The following is an 18588-nucleotide window of genomic DNA, read 5'->3' as shown; positions in this document are numbered from 1 at the left end:
TTTAGATTACTTTTGGTAATACAAGGACAGTAGGCCCTTCCAGTTGTATAGTGACTCTTGGAACAAATCACATAAACAGTCAACTGGCCAATATACTTTTGGTGAATAGTGAAACACTTATTCTAGGTGCAGTAAAAACCTATCACTACTTTTGTCATAACACACAGTTATACCAGGTGAGCAAAACCTAATGGATGTAATATACAATTACAGATGCTTTGGAAATCAGGGAACCCCAGATGGAGATAAGCAATAACTCTTGTAACTTGTTTTGGATGGCACACAGCTAACACAAGGTAAGTAAAACCCACTTACTTTAACTTCACAATGAAGGGGAAAGTAAAACCCAATGTCACACTTTACTGAATAGATAATTCTAGGTAGGCAACAACCTAATGTAGACTTATTAAAGACAGGCTAGCAGCAAGTCAGGGGAAGCAAGACCCAGTTGGGGGGACACTCATACAGTTATCCTAGCAGGACTAACCTGGTGATACCAACAGTTGGAGGACACTCATACAATTACCCTTCAGGAATAATCTGGTGAAACCAACACATTACTTTTGTAAAGAGGCACAACCTAATCACAGGAGAGTAAAATACCTTTACATCTATTTTCTTTTAGACTGTCAAAACAGTGGCTAAGGAAGAAAAGATGTTAACCATACTTTTAAGAACAGTGCATCACACATTCAAGATCAGTAAGAACTTTTGTAACTGTTCACTCTTAGAATTACAGTTACCAACCAACCAACTCTTTACAAGTAACTAAAACACTTGATTTCTTTTCTAGGCAGAAGTCCCAATCCCTTCAAAGTCTTTCCCTTTGAGCATGAGTGTTCTCAGTGGCAGAAGGGGGTCACTAGGACTAGTGACCAACAGGCAGTGTTAGAATAAGTTATTTAGTAGCAAAAGCCAGAGTTTCCTTAGGAAAACTGGGCAACCAAGTGAGTACTTTACTTCTAGGGTTAGAAGAGGGTCCAGGGGCTTCACAGAAGACACCCCAGCAGGATTCTAGCAGTGGGACTGGGTGTACTGGACGAGGGACCTCCCAATCACAGAAAACACCCCAGGACTACACAGAAATCCCAACAGGCTTAAGGTAAGTATATACCCAAGCCAACACAGTACCTCAGCAATGAAGAAGAGATTGCAGCAGGAGAACTTCAGGGACTGCAGCCAAATACCCGGTCACTGGATTCCTTGTCCTGGAGACTGAACACAAGACCTCAGAAGGGACTTTGCAGCAGGGATCGATGAAGAAGGCTCTAGGCAAGATTTCTCTCGCAGCTGAATGCGGTTCTGCGGGTTTGGCGCCTTTTCAAGGAGCACAGATGAAGACAGAAAATCGCGGTTGAATTCTCGTCGTTTAAAAGGTCCAGCACTCTTGTGAGGGGACATTTTGGACTCAATTCGTGTCTCTGGAGATAGACCAAGATGCCCACGAAGTTTCAGCGAGATTCGGAATTCGGAAGACCGTGCACCGCACAGTGGCAGGAGGTCCCAGGGTATTGGGGTATTGCAAGAACGCAAGGTCGCAGGAACCCGTGGGATGGCTCAAAATGCAGGTCGTCTTGAGTCTAGTGGGTCTCACCAGGCTCTGGGTTCGGGTCGTCGTTTTCGGAGACCCCAGGTCGATCGGAAGGAAGGGCTGCAGCAGGCTCCGGTTACAAAGCAGGCTCTCCGGCCGCTGGAAATCATTCCCGCCGCTTTTCCTTCGTCATCCTCTTCGGTTTTTGGTTCCAGTGGTCGACATGACTTCAGCTTCCAGGTTTCCAGTATTTATCAGGAACTGCAACACAACCTCTGCATTCTCTCCCCGCATTTTACAAGAAAGGGGCGTTTGGCTGTCCAATCAGGACAGCCAACCCCCCACTGGGATTTGGCCCAGTTGAAGGAAGACCTAAGACAAAGGAGGGGGAAGTTTGGGACCCCTCCCCCACTTCCTGTGCTTACAGACTGACTGGAGCCTGGGCGGGGTGTCCAGGGGACTCCCGCCGAAGACAAAACTCAAACAAAGAATTTTCCCGCCCTGGATGTCAGGGGAAGGAACAAGAAACGACAAGAAACACTAAAATGGCAGAAAAAGAAGACAGGGGCCATTTTGGTAAAAATGAGCACCCTTAGGTGCCTTTACTGCAGCTGTGATTACAGCATGCGGTAAAGGTGCACCAAATTAGTAAAAGGTATCACTGCCACCAGCCATTAAAGGTAAGCTTGTCACTGTAACAGAATTGTTACAGTTTAAATGTGAAAGGGGATACATTGCATCTCCCCAGCACTCCACATAAGGTGGGGTGTGCTGGTTTCACAGAAGTAAGTGTAAAAGGGATCCAAAGATCCTTTCTACCCTTGGGAACTGTAGTTCACTCAAGGTTAGCACAAGAAAGTTAAATGGGGAGCCCCTAGGGCAACCCAGCAACAACAGGCACTTATTGCCAATAAGTTGTTAGACATGATAACTTTAAAAAGACACTATGGAGAGTCTTAAAAATGACACCCATAAAAAGAGTTAAAGACAGGTGAGTGTGGAAAAAGGTTCCCACTCACTGAGGTATTAATGGAAAATATCTCACTAGAAAAGCAAAAAGTTCTGGAGTTGAACCAGGCAAGGAAGATTTACCAGCCCTGTGGAAATCTTACCCAACACCCCGGGCCACTGTTTCTAATGCCCAGGCATGTGAAGTAACACCCTGACATTCTTTCTGATGCTGTGAGAGTCTGCCTCCCAGCGGGAGCTTGTGGAGTAAGGCCTTAGAGAGGCTTTGAGGGGGCTTCTGCAGCGGCTGAGGGTAAAGCAGCCCCTGCCTGGGCGGTCTTAGCACTTCTTCCCCATCCAATCTTTTTTTACATCTTTGATTCAACAGTCCTCTCCCTCTTCCAACTGAGGAGTAATAGTGAAAGGACCTGCCTCTCCAGGCTGGACCAGTGGGGCGAGTAGGTGGCTGTCTGATTTCTGTGCCAAGGGATTTGGCTGCAGCTTTGGAGGTCTGCAGCTTCTCCAGGCTCTTGTTAGGCTTGCTGCCAAATGAGTGCCATCAAAGGGAATGTTAAGCAGTCTGGACTGTACATCTGGAGCTCAAACAGACTTTCTCATCCAGGCAAATGTGCACAGTACAGTGCTAGCCGCCATTACTTTGCTGATACTGTCCGCAGAGTCGAGACCAGTCTGGAGGGATTTGCACATCACATCTTTCCCATCCTTGACAATGTTTAAAAAGCGGTCCAGTTCTTCCCCTTCAGGGATATGGTCATCCACCATCGCTATACAATCCCATAATGTGAAAGTGAACCTGGCCAGTACACATGTGGCATTTGCCGATTTAAGGGCCATACTCCCCGAAGAGAAAACCTTTCTAGCCCAAGCGCCCTAACGCTGGTCATCTCTGTCCGGGGAGGTAGTTGGGTATGCCTGGACTACCAGGCTTTCAAGAGTTGGATGTTTTGTTAGATAGTGCGGGTCACTACTTAACGCACAGTACTTGGTTAGTTTTTTCTTCACAGCTGGAAGTAACTCTGGCGTCTCTCAATTGGAATTAACTGTCTTTTGCAGAGCTACTGGTCTCTGCGGGGAAGTTGGAGCCCTCCCTGGATTCAGCTCCCCTGGATCGATTCTCACCCCCTGCTGCTGCCCAGTAAACTGTTCTGGATGCTGATACTGCCCCTGTGGGAACACGAGAGGTAGTAAGAAGGGGGTGGAGCTATCGTGACTCTCTTCCGATCTTTCGTGCCAAAATGAGGCAAGTGTTTACCCATATAGGCTCACCTGGTATTTAGGGAGGGCGAGCTCTCCATCCTTCTTCTCATCAGCAGGGGCGCTGCCTGATGACCTAGTTGCTTCACTGGTCCGTTGATGGGGTAGCCCAGACTGCCTGTGACCAAACCACTTTGAAGTTTTCGTGTTGATTATTGTTCATATGAGTATTAATTCCATGTCACATGATTTAAGTTTGTTCTCTTATGTCTCTTTCTCTCCAACAGGTGACGGCTACCCAGTGGAGCAGTTATGCCGGTGCAGGACTTCGAAGTATTCCCCAAGAGGATGACAAGTTGGAATCTTAAGGTAAGCGTGAGATGCAATGGCGCACAAACTTAAATAAATGTCCCTATCAAGTTTCTAACCTTATTTCTTCTTTTCTCCTGCAGGGATGGTCTGGCGGCGTCCTGAGAAGAGTTGCAGAGCGCGGACCTAACAGCGGTGAAAGAAGTCTGAGACCGCGATGAAGCTGACCAGCGAGTTGGTGCTTGAGTCGAGAGTCAGGTACGTGCGCTCTGTCCAGTCAAGGATGGAGTCACAGCGAGCAGGCAAGAGGTGCTTCAGCAATGATTTGGCTGGTTCTGATGGAGAGAAAATGGGTAAGTGCGCCTCTGCAATGGTTTTGCTTTACAACAGGTAAGTGGTCCTCGAGATGGGTCGTTGGAGAACAGGCTGGATGCTTCGCCGGGAGGGTTGCAGAGGAACATAGGTAAGGTGCTGTTTAGGCAGCGGTGAGCTTTATGCTGCTTGGGCAGAATAACGCGAAGCCTAGGCCTGCGGGCGGGGAAGACTTAAATAGCCTGGTCTCGGCCACGCCCCCTTGCTTTGCTAGATGGTTCCACCCTGCCACTCCCAAATGCTTCTGCATGTGCAGCTTCTTGGATTCCTATGGCCACGCCTGGCCAAGATGGTAGTGGCCGACTGAGATGAAATGGAATAGCACGTGCCCAGGGAAAAAGGTGTGCAGAGCACACTTCATGAGCCTGGTGCCAAAGGCGCCAGGACCGGGTCCAGCTGGACCCTTTAGGGGATGAGGACTGGGGTTCCAGTCTAGTGGCCATGACAGCTACATGGAATGGTAGAATATGGTCTTCCTGGGGTCCCTGGTCAGTTAGTTCATCCTGCTGAAACAGCGGAGCAGGCCTACTCCATCCCAGATATTATATCACTCTAGACATCAATTGTCTGTGAGATCCATCGGCATGTACCGAGGGATCTGGACTGCAAAACTCTATTTCTGGGGAAGTGTCCAACCCACTTGCAGATTGCAGGGTGCCATGTAGATCCTTTATTCTTGAGTCCTCTGAAAGTAAGGCCTCTGGAACATTATGCGACCCATACTGCAATCCAAATGGAAAAGATTCATCTGAAGATGGCTCATCATCCGCATAAATTGAGGAAAGGGATTTGAAAAAATCCTTCCTTGGCAGTGGAGTGAATATTTTCGACATCCTTCGAGGATTTAGGGACTTGCGTCAACTATGGCGTCAAAGTCTGACGCCGTTGAGGGCTTCCACGGCTGTGGCACCAAGTGTTTTAGAGGGCTCGACATGGAGTCTTTCGGCACCAATGGCGTTGATTTTGGCATCGAAGGAGCCTTTTCTCTACTTGAAGGAACCTCCAAGGGTTCTCGAGGAGTTTTCTCATGGACACCAGGGCCCGAGGGCGCACGGGTTTTGTCCTTTGCCTTCTGTGAGAACCCTGAGGGTGTTCTCCCAGTTAGATCTCGGGAAACCCTTAATCAGGTGGCCAGATGATGGCCGGCGCTCTCAGATCCCAACCCTGGGGGTGGACAAGCGAGGGATCACCTGTGTGAGGGGCCCCAGGTTTATGCTCAGGAGAATGCCCCAGGTGAGAAGCAGTATTATGCCGAGGATGGAAAGGCATATGAGATCTCCAAGGCCTTTATAGGCTACACTACATCTGCCTCACCTCCTGCCATTAAATCTCTCCTACCCAAACCCACTAACCCCTCCAGACGGAACCGATCTTCAAGGAAGTCAAAACTTGTCAGGTTCAGAAACCCTCTCTCCCAAAAATTCTGTCATCCGGTTCACTATCCTAGTACTCCCAAGCATCATTCTTCCTATCCCTTTGATTATTGTTTCAAGAATACCCCACCTGCTCAGGTAACATACTACAGTTCCCATAATACCCCTGGAGTTATTTTACGATCTCACTTATTCCCGTCTGCTTCAAGTATCCTGTTCCTCTGTGTACCCTTTTCTGAATCACCCCAGACCCCTATGTTCCATTCTCCATCTTGGTTATTTTCACCCATGGCCCCAACCTTTCCTATTTTGTACCGTAGGCTATTTTGACATGTCAACCCCCTCCTTTTCCGACACGAACATTCTTTCACATCACAATAGACAACAGACTAATGTTAAATCTGTGTACCCGACATGTCCCAACGCGAGGGTCAGGCAATTGACTCAAATCACACACACCTGACAACCCTTCCTTTTCCCCACAGGGATAAAAGGCGGAGAAGGAGAGTGCAGGACGAGCAAGGCGAGAAAGGAGAGCATAGCAGAGATCACGATGAGACGGCTACCAAGCGGCAATTCAAGAGAAGGAGAACGGTGCAGGAAGCTAGAGGTTGGCGAGGCCGTAAGTGACCTTGCCCTTTTCGTTCCAGACCCACAGAACCTTTGTGTAAGAGAGCCTAAGACCGCGAACAATAGCACAAGTGTCCTGCAGCAGATGTCAACGGTACACGGGGCAAGCCTATGCCGATAGGCCAGAGCAAGGGAAACATCCGCGCCCGTGGTACCGGCCTCGACTCCAAAGAAGCCAGCAGCCAAGCAGTTCATCACAACCGGTGAGTCGAAGGGAGAACTGATAAGAACCAGGCTGTGTTGAGTGACAATGCTATTGAACTTTGAATTACCTGTTAAAAGTGTGAAGGGGAGACCAGCTGCAGAGGGAAAGCAGCACCACGTGGGTGCTTATTCAAGAGACTCTGGTCGAAACACATATGAGAAAAACTTCAACTACCAGAAGGCCGTAGGAAGGCACACAAAATAGGTCATACCTAGGGTCAAGCAAGCAAAATCCCTGTACCATCGAAAGACTTTGATCTACAAGCACTGTGAAAGAAAGGGAAGCAAATCCCATAGTGAAAGTGTACATTGAGAAACCAAGGGAACTGACTGCCGTTGAAGTCAAGAGGTGTCCGAGTCCGGCTGAGGGAGATCTAGGGGTGAAGCCATCCCCTGAGAAGATAAAAAGGCAGAGAAGGGCCTGAGCCTGGACGAGGAAGTTCTGGGGTGAAGCTAATACTCAACACTGACAGTTGAGAGGGCTGTCAGTCGAGAGAGGTCAAAGCCCGAACGAGGGAGATCCAAGGAGTTAATGTCATGCCTGCGCCATGGGCGCATACATTGGCAATCAATATGGACAAATTGTTATTCATTTATCTACAGAAAACTCCTGGATCAACCGCTATTCACTATTTGGACTTTATTTCCCATTTGCAAGACTTTGGTGTCTTCATTTTTTCCAGAAAACTACACTTACCATAATGCACTTGGCTATAACCATCCATTCCTGGCTATTCTTATTTTTCTTCATCAGAACTACACTCCCCAGAAGCCCTAGGGATTTGCTCTGCTTCCACCAGCTCAGGAACAGAGAGGGAGGTGGCCGATTGTCTGCAGGTGTGCTGAGCCAGGTGCAACCAATTAGCCTGCCTCTCTGCTGGGCTGGGCAGTATAAAGGCTGCTGCCTGCGAGAGCTCAGTCTCTTGCATTGAGAGTCCTTCCGGCACCTTATTTGCTTCGAGCTACAAACTTTGTATGCTGTTTTCTGATTTCACCTGCTCTTTGTTCCAGTTCTCCTCTGGGCGTCCTGCCTTGCAGCCTGCTACACCCTGCTGCCTACAGCCCAAGCCTTTTGGGCTCCATGCCTCAGCCCTGCTCTTCCAGGCTCCTGCCTTGCAGCCTGCTACACCCTGCTGCCTACAGCCCTAGCCTTTTGGGCTCCCTGCCTCAGCCCTGCTCTTCCAGGCTCCTGCCTTGCAGCTGATCACGCTCTGCTGCCTTCCAGCCTCCGCCCTTGCCCTGCCGGGCTCTCCACATTGCAGCCGATCATGCTCTGCTGCCTTCCAGCCTCCGCCCTTGCCCTGCCGGGCTCTCCACATTGCAGCCGATCACGCTCTGCTGCCTTCCAGCCTCCGCCCTTGCCCTGCCGGGCTCTCTACATTGCAGCTGATCACGCTCTGCTGCTTTCCAGCCTTCAGCCCTTGTCCTCTGGGCTCCCTGCTCTACATCCTGCCTCACCCCGGCTGCCTACAGCCCTTGTCCTCTGGGCTCCCTGTTCTGCAGCCTGCCTCACTCCGGCTGCCTACAGCCCTTGTCCTCTGGGCTTCCTACTTTGCAGCTTATCACGCTCCGCTGCATACTGCCTACCTTTTTCCGCTGGGTTCTCGGCCTAGCAGCCCTCTACAGTCCTCTGCAACCTTCTACGGTCAGCGGCCCTGCCCCTCAGGGCCCACTCCCTGCTGCCCGGCCCTTCTGGGTTCCTTGCCGTGCAGCCTGCTTTACTCTGCTGCCCTAAGCCCTTTTCATCTGGGCTCTCTACCTTACAGCCCTGCTCCTGTGGGCTTGCTCATTGCTTTCCTGCTCCTCTGAGCTCTCAACCTTGTTCCTTACTGTCCTCTGCTATCCTATCCTGTTACACGACTTTCCCTTCATTTCCTTCTGCTAGTTTGCTATCAACCTCCTTTTCCTGGATTTGTCTGTAAGTATCTTCTCTTGTACTGTTTGTAGACCCTTTTGTACAGAGCTTGTCTGTTGGTTCCCATCAGTCAACCTCTGCCCCTTCCCTTGTCTCGTTTCTACATTACAGACACCCATAGCTGCTGTTCCAAGCCATGAGCAAACAGCGTGGGCCTCTGTTATAGCAAACTGTGCAGCAGGCTAGAGTTTTTTCCTAAGGTTCGTGGAATACTCTTTTCCTATATCTGCATACACCCCAAGAGGGAATTCATTCTGTACCTTTTTCCTTGCTACCCTTGCCTACTCTTCGTTCTCTTTCCTTTCAGCTGTGTGTGTACTTATCTGTCCACTTTATTTTGGCACAACCACCCAAACCCTTTCTGGGTGTCCTGTGCCACTCTTAATAGAGTGCCATCCCTGACAGAATGCAAGAGCAAAAAATTCCTTGTTCATTAGGCAGGAAAGGCACACACAGTCCAAGGATGCTTTCCTTTCGGGTTAAGAAACCTTTACAAAAATCTAATGTTTCCCTTAAGACATCAAACAAAAACATTAGTCTAAAGAACAGTCTTGCCTTAGTAAACAAAGATTTACAAGCACAGTAGTACACTCACTGGCTGTCACGCTCACCTGATTCCCACGGAGGCGCAGGTCTGGCTTCGAGTGCTGATGCTTCTTCAATGGTGAAGCGCAGGACTCTGAAGATGGACAGGTAGGGCCCCTCTACTCCGGCTTCTCTGGCTCGCAGGAATATTCCCCTGTGCGTGAAAAGGGAGTATTACCTACTGACGGAATAATGCTCAAGCCTCCCACTCCCTTCCAACCCTCCACGATACCCTTCCACGATTCCCCGTGAAGTCTCACCTTAGGGTCTGGAAGGATGAGTTCTCCATCCTGCTTCTGATGCAGGGGCGCGTTGAAACCCAGTTACTTCACTGGATTGAGGTTTGATGGGAGTTCAAAATAAGCTTGACCATTCAGGTGAGGCGCTGTAAGAGTTCTGTTGCAAGTTCAAAAGTTCAAGCTTAATAATAATGTTCATTGTCTTATTGCAGCAAGCGCTAACGCTTATGTCTTTTTCCCCTTAGGGGCCGGGGTTCGGAATGCCGGAGATATGGCGCTGACCCGAAGTGAAACGTGCAGTTCCAGTAAATGACAGGTAAGTTCTGGATGAGCGTTCGGGTAATGTCTTTGCATTCGCTCATTCAATGTCTTTGTCTTTTTTCCCCATAGGGGCCGGGGTCCGGAATGCCAGGAAGCGGCAGGACTCGAAATGAAATGGGAATGACCCAACAGGTAAGTCTTAGAAGGAAACTGAGCTTTTCCTATTCCCTTCCTTCTCTCACCTTGTGTTCTTGTCTTTTTCTCTCTAGGCTCTGGGAAGTGGCTGCGGATCCGGATGATCGCTGCTGAAGATGGAGGTGCCTAGGAAAGGTGAGTGAAATGCAGCGCTGCAGTGATCGAGGCGAAATGCTTTTAAAATGATGTCTTCCCTTTCAGGATCGTCGGTGTGATGTCTCCGTGATGCAGCTTTAGCAGGTAAGGTCTTCTTTCTCTCCAATTCTCTCTTAGCAGGTGACCCAGGATGCTGACAGGCGTGGCTGAAGTCCAGATGCAGGAGCTGACACGGTGAGCGTCCAGCTGCGAGGAGCAGAACAACGCGAAGCGTGAGTTGCTGATCGGGCGTTGTTTAAATAGCTTTGGAAGAAGTTCCAGGTATGTATCCTTCCACCGATCAGGTATGTATCCTTCCCCGACCACACCCAGGTGGAAAGTAGTCCCACAGGTAAAGTAGTTCCATTCAGGCCTCAAGAGGGCCTGGATGTAGCAGCATGGTCTGCATCAGGTAAGTGCACATTAAAACACTTGAACACATGTCTAGCTTTATGACCCTGGCGCCTAAGGCGCCAGGACAGGGGTCCAACATGAGCCTGTCGCCTAAGGCGCCAGGACTGTGTCCAAAGGGCCCCAGCTTGGGCCCGCTGGCACTTCCCTGGGGGGAATGATGCCTGCCTCTGGGGTTGCTGGGTCGGACCTGGCTCCTTGGAGGTAGGCATCATGACACTGGCTTGCTCACCCTTCTTCCATGTATAACTATTATGACATTTGCGACTATGATCCGCAGTCTTTATCGGTTGAAGAGCTACAGCAAGATAATGAATTCTTACAGATCTTGTTAGCCCAAACAGAGAAAGACACTCCTGCGTCTGATAGTTTTTCTAACACTGTTACAGCCAAGGATATTGCACTCATTGTGGGGGTCTCTAAACCAGAGTACGCTGTTGCTAGAGTGATATGTTCAAGATCTGCTTGGCAAGCTCCCCAGTCTACTGGAAACCCTCATTTGACAGTAGACGGCATGGTTTATAGTCATAATGTCGAAAAAAAAATGTCGACAGACAAAAATGTCGAAAAAAAAATGTCGTAAATAATAATGTCGACATCCTATACTTATAATGTAAAAAGTCATTTTTTCGAAAAAAAAATGTCGACATTTTTTTTTTGACATTATGACTATAAACCCTTAAAACTATCAACACCTCACCCAACACCCCCCTGCCACACCCCCCCAACCACCCCTCATACTCAACACATACCAATTATTTATGTATTTATTTATTTATTCAATAATTAAATAAATAAAAATTGTATTTACTATGGGGGGGTCCCCCCCAACCCCCCCTCACCCAACACCCCCCTGCCACCCCCCCCATACCCCCCCAACCACCCCTCATACTCAACACATCATATATATATTTATTTATTTATGCATACACTAAATTAAATTTCGAAAAAATATCGAAAAATGTCGACATTTTTGTTTGTCGACATTATTGTTTTTCGACATTAATTTGTCGACATTTTGACTGTCGACATTATTGATGTCGACATTATGACTGCACACCACACGGCATTATGTATCCTGAGGTTAGTTCACCTAGTCCTGGGTACAAAAGACCAATACTGACCATTGGTGGTCTTAATACTTCCCCAGTATCTACCAACCACAATAACCTTAAGGTCAGTCTTCCCATTGCTGCAACCGAATTTTCTGCCACACCAGATTCTGAAGCTTTAGATCAGGCTAATGATACATACCTGCTACAAGAAAAACTACGCCTTAAAAGAAAGACCGAAGATCTCTATGATGACTTTGTTTATTTACATAGTAAAAATTCTATGAAGGGACACAATATTCCAGACCATTTGACACAATGTCATACACCCGAAATACTGTCTTTAGAGATCGACATGGTAAGGCCTGGAATTGCCACGCAGAAAAGGATACAGATTTATACCAAGCAGATGGAAGACCTAAATTTAGCATATGCATCCCTTCTAAATTCTGACACAGCTCTTTCACTTTCCAACCACAGTAATTCAGGTTCTGGTACTCTAGACCATGATTCCAATCCTGAACAATACCCGGTACCTGCCTGGAATCCAGCCTTTCCATCGGTCTATACCCCAGACCCACCAAGTAATATGAGCACACCAGACTTTGAAGATCAGCCTTCAGAACGCCTACCCATTCATAACCCCACATCTGTCTTATTACCTGTTACTGCATCTGCTAGCCCAATCTCTGCTGCTCCTCCTGCTAATACTTCCAAATCTGCTACTGTAGCAGCATCTCACATCATTCTTTTCGCAGCAGAAGCACCCCCTTCCTCTCTGCCTGCAAGGACAGAACCGGTTGCTAAGTCAGATAACTTTTCTTTTGGGACTACAGCTCCGGTTGTTCTTGCTGGCGCCTCTGCAGCACTAAAACTACCAGACTCTACTCTATCAGTCTCAGGTGCGTCCCTGTCCGCTGGTTCTTCTATGGCACCCACTCTCCCAGTTGCTACAGCATCGGAACTATCCACAGCCATTCATGATCTCTCTGCTGCGGTGGCTTCTGAAATTCCTACAAATCATGGAGAACCCGCCACTGTGACTCCTGACGTTTCTGCGGCTAATCTTGACTCGGCCATTGCTGTATCTGATGCCTTGGGAAACCTTGCTAAAGCAACCAACTCTGCTGTACCTCTGGCTCCACCTTTCACCACCTTACTGTCACCTTTCAAAGCAAGCTTTGCCATGGAACCTGTAACAGACATTCACAGTTCCTCTATTCATGAACACTCTGTTGGGTTTTGTGCTCCAAAGACTTTGTCTTTTCTGATTTCTACCGTAAAGGTTCAGCACATTGATACCGTCTCCACCTTTCAAGACTCCCACATTACAACCTTAAACAGTTTTTTGTGCTTCATGATATGCCTTTTTGGAATAAGACTCTTTCACGGTGTGACAGACCTTCTTCCTGTTGGTCAGTCTTCAGGGAGCCTGGAGAGGGGCTTGGAGAGGGGCATACTGTCATGCTTGCGCCATGGGCGCATACATTGGCAATCAATATGGACAAATTGTTATTCATTTATCTACAGAAAACTCCTGGATCAACCGCTATTCACTATTTGGACTTTATTTCCCATTTGCAAGACTTTGGTGCCTTTTTATTTTTTCCAGAAAACTACACTTACCATAATGCACTTGGCTATAACCATCCATTCCTGGCTATTCCTATTTTTCTTCATCAGAACTACACTCCCCAGAAGCCCTAGGGATTTGCTCTGCTTCCACCAGCTCAGGAACAGAGAGGGAGGTGGCCGATTGTCTGCAGGTGTGCTGAGCCAGATGCAACCAATTAGCCTGCCTCTGTGCTGGGCTGGGCAGTATAAAGGCTGCTGCCTGCGAGAGCTCAGTCTCTTGCATTGAGAGTCCTTCCGGCACCTTATTTGCTTCGAGCTACAAACTTTGTATGCTGTTTCCTGATTTCACCTGCTCTTTGTTCCAGTGCTCCTCTGGGCGTCCTGCCTTGCAGCCTGCTACACCCTGCTGCCTACAGCCCAAGCCTTTTGGGCTCCCTGCCTCAGCCCTGCTCTTCCAGGCTCCTGCCTTGCAGCCTGCTACACCCTGCTGCCTACAGCCCTAGCCTTTTGGGCTCACTGCCTCAGCCCTGCTCTTCCAGGCTGCTGCCTTGCAGCTGATCACGCTCTGCTGCCTTCCAGCCTCCGCCCCTTGCCCTGCCGGGCTCTCCACATTGCAGCCGATCACGCTCTGCTGCCTTCCAGCCTCCGCCCTTGCCCTGCCGGGCTCTCTACATTGCAGCCGATCACGCTCTGCTGCCTTCCAGCCTCCGCCCTTGCCCTGCCGGGCTCTCCACATTGCAGCCGATCACGCTCTGCTGCCTTCCAGCCTCCGCCCTTGCCCTGCCGGGCTCTCTACATTGCAGCTGATCACGCTCTGCTGCTTTCCAGCCTTCAGCCCTTGTCCTCTGGGCTCCCTGCTCTGCAGCCTGCCTCACTCCGGCTGCCTACAGCCCTTGTCCTCTGGGCTCCCTGCTCTGCAGCCTGCCTCACTCCGGCTGCCTACAGCCCTTGTCCTCTGGGCTTCCTACTTTGCAGCTTATCACGCTCCGCTGCATACTACCTACCTTTTTCCGCTGGGTCTTGGCCTAGCAGTCCTCTACAGTCCTCTGCAACCTTCTACGGTCAGCGGCCCTGCCCCTCACCTTGCTGCCCGGCCCTTCTGGGTTCCTTGCCGTGCAGCCTGCTTTACTCTGCTGCCCTAAGCCCTTTTCCTCTGGGCTCTCTACCTTACAGCCCTGCTCCTATGGACTTGCTCATTGCTTTCCTGCTCCTCTGAGCTCTCAACCTTGTTCCTTACTGTCCTCTGCTATCCTATCCTGTTACACGACTTTCCCTTCATTTCCTTCTGCTAGTTTGCCATCAACCTCCTTTTCCTGGATTTGTCTGTAAGTATCTTCTCTTGTACTGTTTGTAGACCCTTTTGTACAGAGCTTGTCTGTTGGTTCCCATCAGTCAACCTCTGCCCCTTCCCTTGTCTCGTTTCTACATTACAGACACCCATAGCTGCTGTTCCAAGCCATGAGCAAACAGCGTGGGCCTCTGTTATAGCAAACTGTGCAGAAGGCTAGAGTTTTTTCCTAAGGTTCGTGGAATACTCTTTTCCTATATCTGCATACACCCCAAGAGGGAATTCATTCCGTACCTTTTTCCTTGCTACTCTTGCCTACTCTTCGTTCTCTTTCCTTTCAGCTGTGTGTGTACTTATCTCTCCACTTTATTTTGGCACAACCACCCAAACCCTTTCTGGGTGTCCTGTGCCACTCTTAATAGAGTGCCATCCCTGACAGTTAAGCTATCACCTAAAGTTTAATGAGAAAAGAATAAAAGATGCAAAGAAATGCTATTGAGAAACAGATTAAGCTATCACACGAGTACTAGCAGTCAAGAGGTCCGAGCCTGGCAGAGGGAGATCAAGGGGTGAAATCGTCATCCGAGTACCGACAGTCATGAGCCCGGCCAAGGCAGATCCAAAGGCGAAGCTTTCATCAACACTATACGTAGAGAGCGAAACGAGAAGGGTCAGCCCAGAAGAGGGGGAGCCCGGGGTGAACAGTTATCACCCTAGCAAACTTTCATTTGTTAAATAAACTTTGGTTTTGTTGGTTAAACACATCAGGCCCCGAAGGCAAGAGACTTTCAGAGGAAACAAGACTTGGCCATCAACAGTCCTGAGAACTGCCATTGGAACTGTTGTTGCGTGCTGTAGAAGCCAGAGACCATACTGTGCTACAAGTTCCAAGCTCCGGCCTTACCCCATGCTCAAACCGTGGAGAAGGTAGTCTCAGGCTACCGCCTCCTGACTTATCATTTGAGAACACTTCTTTCTTTCTTGAAACTTAACCCTACAACTTTTGTATTTAGCGTAAGGGATTGGCAATATGTTTTCTTAGTACAGGCCCCTTTTATTGGACTTTGACGCCACTAGTACTGCCTTATTTTTCATTTGATGGTCGACACATGCCGCCATCTTAGATTTAGGTTTAGATTAGGTGTTTTTCCAACTTGAAAACCGCTTTAATTGTTCAATAAACACCCTTTGAACTGTGGTCACTTGTGTCTGTCTTACTTGTTGTCACCATGAGTTTCTCACACTTCTTTTTGTCGTGCTTGTCGACACTGGCATGGCTCTCATCTTTCTCCAAGGGGGTCGAGACTGCTTTTTCGAATACTTTGAGTATCTTTAGTCAGAACCTCCACCAGTGAGGCTGACTTCATCGGGCCCGAGACCCGTTCCGGGAAGGAACTCTATGATAAGATGGTGATCTGTGGTGCCTTTTTTTCGACCGCTGTGAGGAAGATGTGTGGTGTGAGCCACTAAGTGATTGGGACCTTTTAGCTTTCTTCTGACGAGGAGAGTCATCTCTCGACTCGGAGGATTGCCTTTTCGATGGGGTTGTCAAAGTGGTTTTAGGGGGCCTACCTGCCGCTAGCTTCCCTTTACGCCCTTCCAGGGCCTTCGCTGCCATCGATAGGCAGGACCCACACTCCGAAGTCAAATGAGAGGATCCAAGGCACCATAGACACACCCGATGGAGGTTCGTAAGGAACATCTTCGCCCCACAGTCGTGGCATTTTCTGAACCCCCAATCGCGGAGTTGATGATGCCGACAACGATGCCATTTTCACAAAACAAAAGGTTTCTTAATAAAGGAACCGAAGTGTGCCAATAATTTGAAGTGTTAGCTCTCGTGGAAATACAGAACTGAAGGCAACAGTCGTTGCTTGCACTATATACCATTGATGACGTCGACACCGAGAAGGAGATCCTAGAGGGACATCGAGTCAACAGGCATCGGCACGCAGAGCCCCCTGCTGGAAAAAAATTCCAAAGCAGCTAAAGCTGGATATGGAGATATCATAAGATGAGGAATACATGGGAGGACACAATCCATTCGAAATTGAGTTTTTACCTGAAAATTATTGCTCCTCCTTCAAAGTCATTGTTTGTAGATTTTAATACGGCTCTCAGAGTCTACTATGTCACCACTTACTGAATTCAGTTAAAGTATGGCTTCATTATTACACTTGATTGAGTTTGATCAAATCAAACTGGTCAAAAAGCATTAGGCTTTTGACTGGATGGCTACGATTACATTACCACGTAGATACAAGTCACTAGCTGAGTATTCTACATTCCTAAGGAGACGTGATAGACTATCAAAATACATCTACCTGTTTCCTTCTAATATGGTTCGTACCATCTTTGTTATTGTTAAAATTCAATTTACTACTGACACTGGAGTGTATCGGCCCCAGAAGAGGACTAGCTAAAGTAGCTAGAACTTGTCGACTATGTGCGAGGATTGAATGGCTTGAGACACCTAATTTTGTATTGTCCTAAAACCGGTTTAATCAGACAATTGCATTTTAGAGCATTTTGTATGTTATCAACTTGAACAGGCCACTGAGCCCTTTTGGTCAAGAATGATGGGAGGAGGTAGCATTGCACCTGTACCAGCCCTTTATAGATTCCTAATTGCACTTTTTGAACTTTTGCATTTAAAAATTAACTGACATTTTTTATGGATTAGTTTAAATATGTGAAATATCTTTTTCGAAATATAATGGACTAGCAAAAAGTACCCTTACTCTGCAACAGGTTCTGTTCTTTCAGCAGCCCTTAATTTAGACATCCTTATCCGCTGTTGGTCAAGTCAGGCTGCACACTGTTGAGGTGTCTCAGCTGCCCTTAATAAGGAACAAGTTACTTACCTGTAACTGTTGTTCTCCAGCATGGGTCTGGCATGGATTCACATGCTCATGAATATTCCCCGTCGTCAGGCTGGGAATCCTCGGTAAAGAAAAAACCAGTATCAGTTTCGTTTCTGATCTGTCTTTCGTAGTAATAACCAATCACTGGTCTCTGCGTCATACTGACCACAGCCAATGACTGCCCTCTACCTAAGCACCGCCTCTGGCAGCCATCTTCAGATTTGGAAGCACGTGAAGTGGCAGTATGACCAAGTGAAGAGCCGCAGAGGGGTAGGCGGGAGGGTTCGCATGTGAATCCATGCCAGACCCATGCTGGAGAACAACAGTTACAGGTAAGTAACTTGTTCCTTCTCCAGCATGGGGTCTGGCATGGATTCACATGCTCATGAATAAAGAATACATAGCAGTACACACATGCACAACCACGGGAGGTGGCAAAGGCTCAACATTAAGCATCACATCAACTCAACATTAAGCATCTTACCTCCTCACCAGGCTCACCTCAGGCGAACAGGTTGCGCAGCACTGCTTGGCCGACCCTGGACTCCTCCCTGGAATCCCGGTCGACGCAGTAGAATTTCGTGAAGGTGTGCGTCGACCTCCACGTAGCAGCCCTGCATATGTCCAGCAGGGGCACACCAGATAGGAACGCCGTGGTAGCTGCGATCGCTCTGGTGGAATGGGCTCTCGGACGGCCAGGCAGCGGTCGGTTTGCCAACCGGTGACAGTACATGATACAGCCGGAGAGCCATCTGGAGATGGAAGCCTTCGAGAGAGCCTTCCCCTGATTGACAGGTCCAAAGTTCACAAAGAGTTGTGACGTCTTCCGAAAACCTTTCGTGCGGTCCACGTAGAACTTCAGCGCTCTAGCTACATCCAGCGAGTGCAAAGTCCTCTCAGCCGGCGACGAAGGCGACGGGAAGAACACAGGTAACACCAAGGGTTCGTTGAGATGAAAGTCCGACGGTACCTTGGGCATGAAGGAGGGGTGCGTCCTGAGCACTACCCTCGTGTCGTGGAAAGTCAAGTACGGGGCCTTGCAGGAAAGGGCCTGGATCTCTCCCACTCGTCGTGCGGAGGTGATGGCCACGAGAAAAGCTGTTTTCCACGATAGAAACTTCAACGGGGCCGAGTGCAGAGGCTCGAACGGAGGTCCCATGAGTTTGGTCAGCACCACGTTGAGCTCCCACGCCGGGGCCGGAGCCTTCACCGGCGGGAACGATCTGAACAGTCCCTTCATGAACTCTTTCACCAGACGATGAGACCACAAGGACGTCCGGCCCGTGGTTCTGGTGTATCGGGAGATCGCAGCAAGATGAATCTTGATGGACGCGTGTGCCAGACCAGCTTTGGCCAGCGTCAGCAGGTACGGCAGCACTTGGGGAGCCGTAATCCGTAGAGGGTTAATCTTCTGTGCGTGGCACCAGACAGAGAACCTCTTCCATTTGTGTCCGTAGCATTTAAGAGTCGAGGACGCCCTGGCCTT

Source organism: Ambystoma mexicanum, chromosome 8 (genome assembly GCF_040938575.1).
Source record: "Ambystoma mexicanum isolate Mex_15411 chromosome 8, UKY_AmexF1_1, whole genome shotgun sequence".
Lineage (NCBI taxonomy): Eukaryota > Metazoa > Chordata > Amphibia > Caudata > Ambystomatidae > Ambystoma > Ambystoma mexicanum.
Note: the sequence above shows the minus strand (reverse complement) of the source record.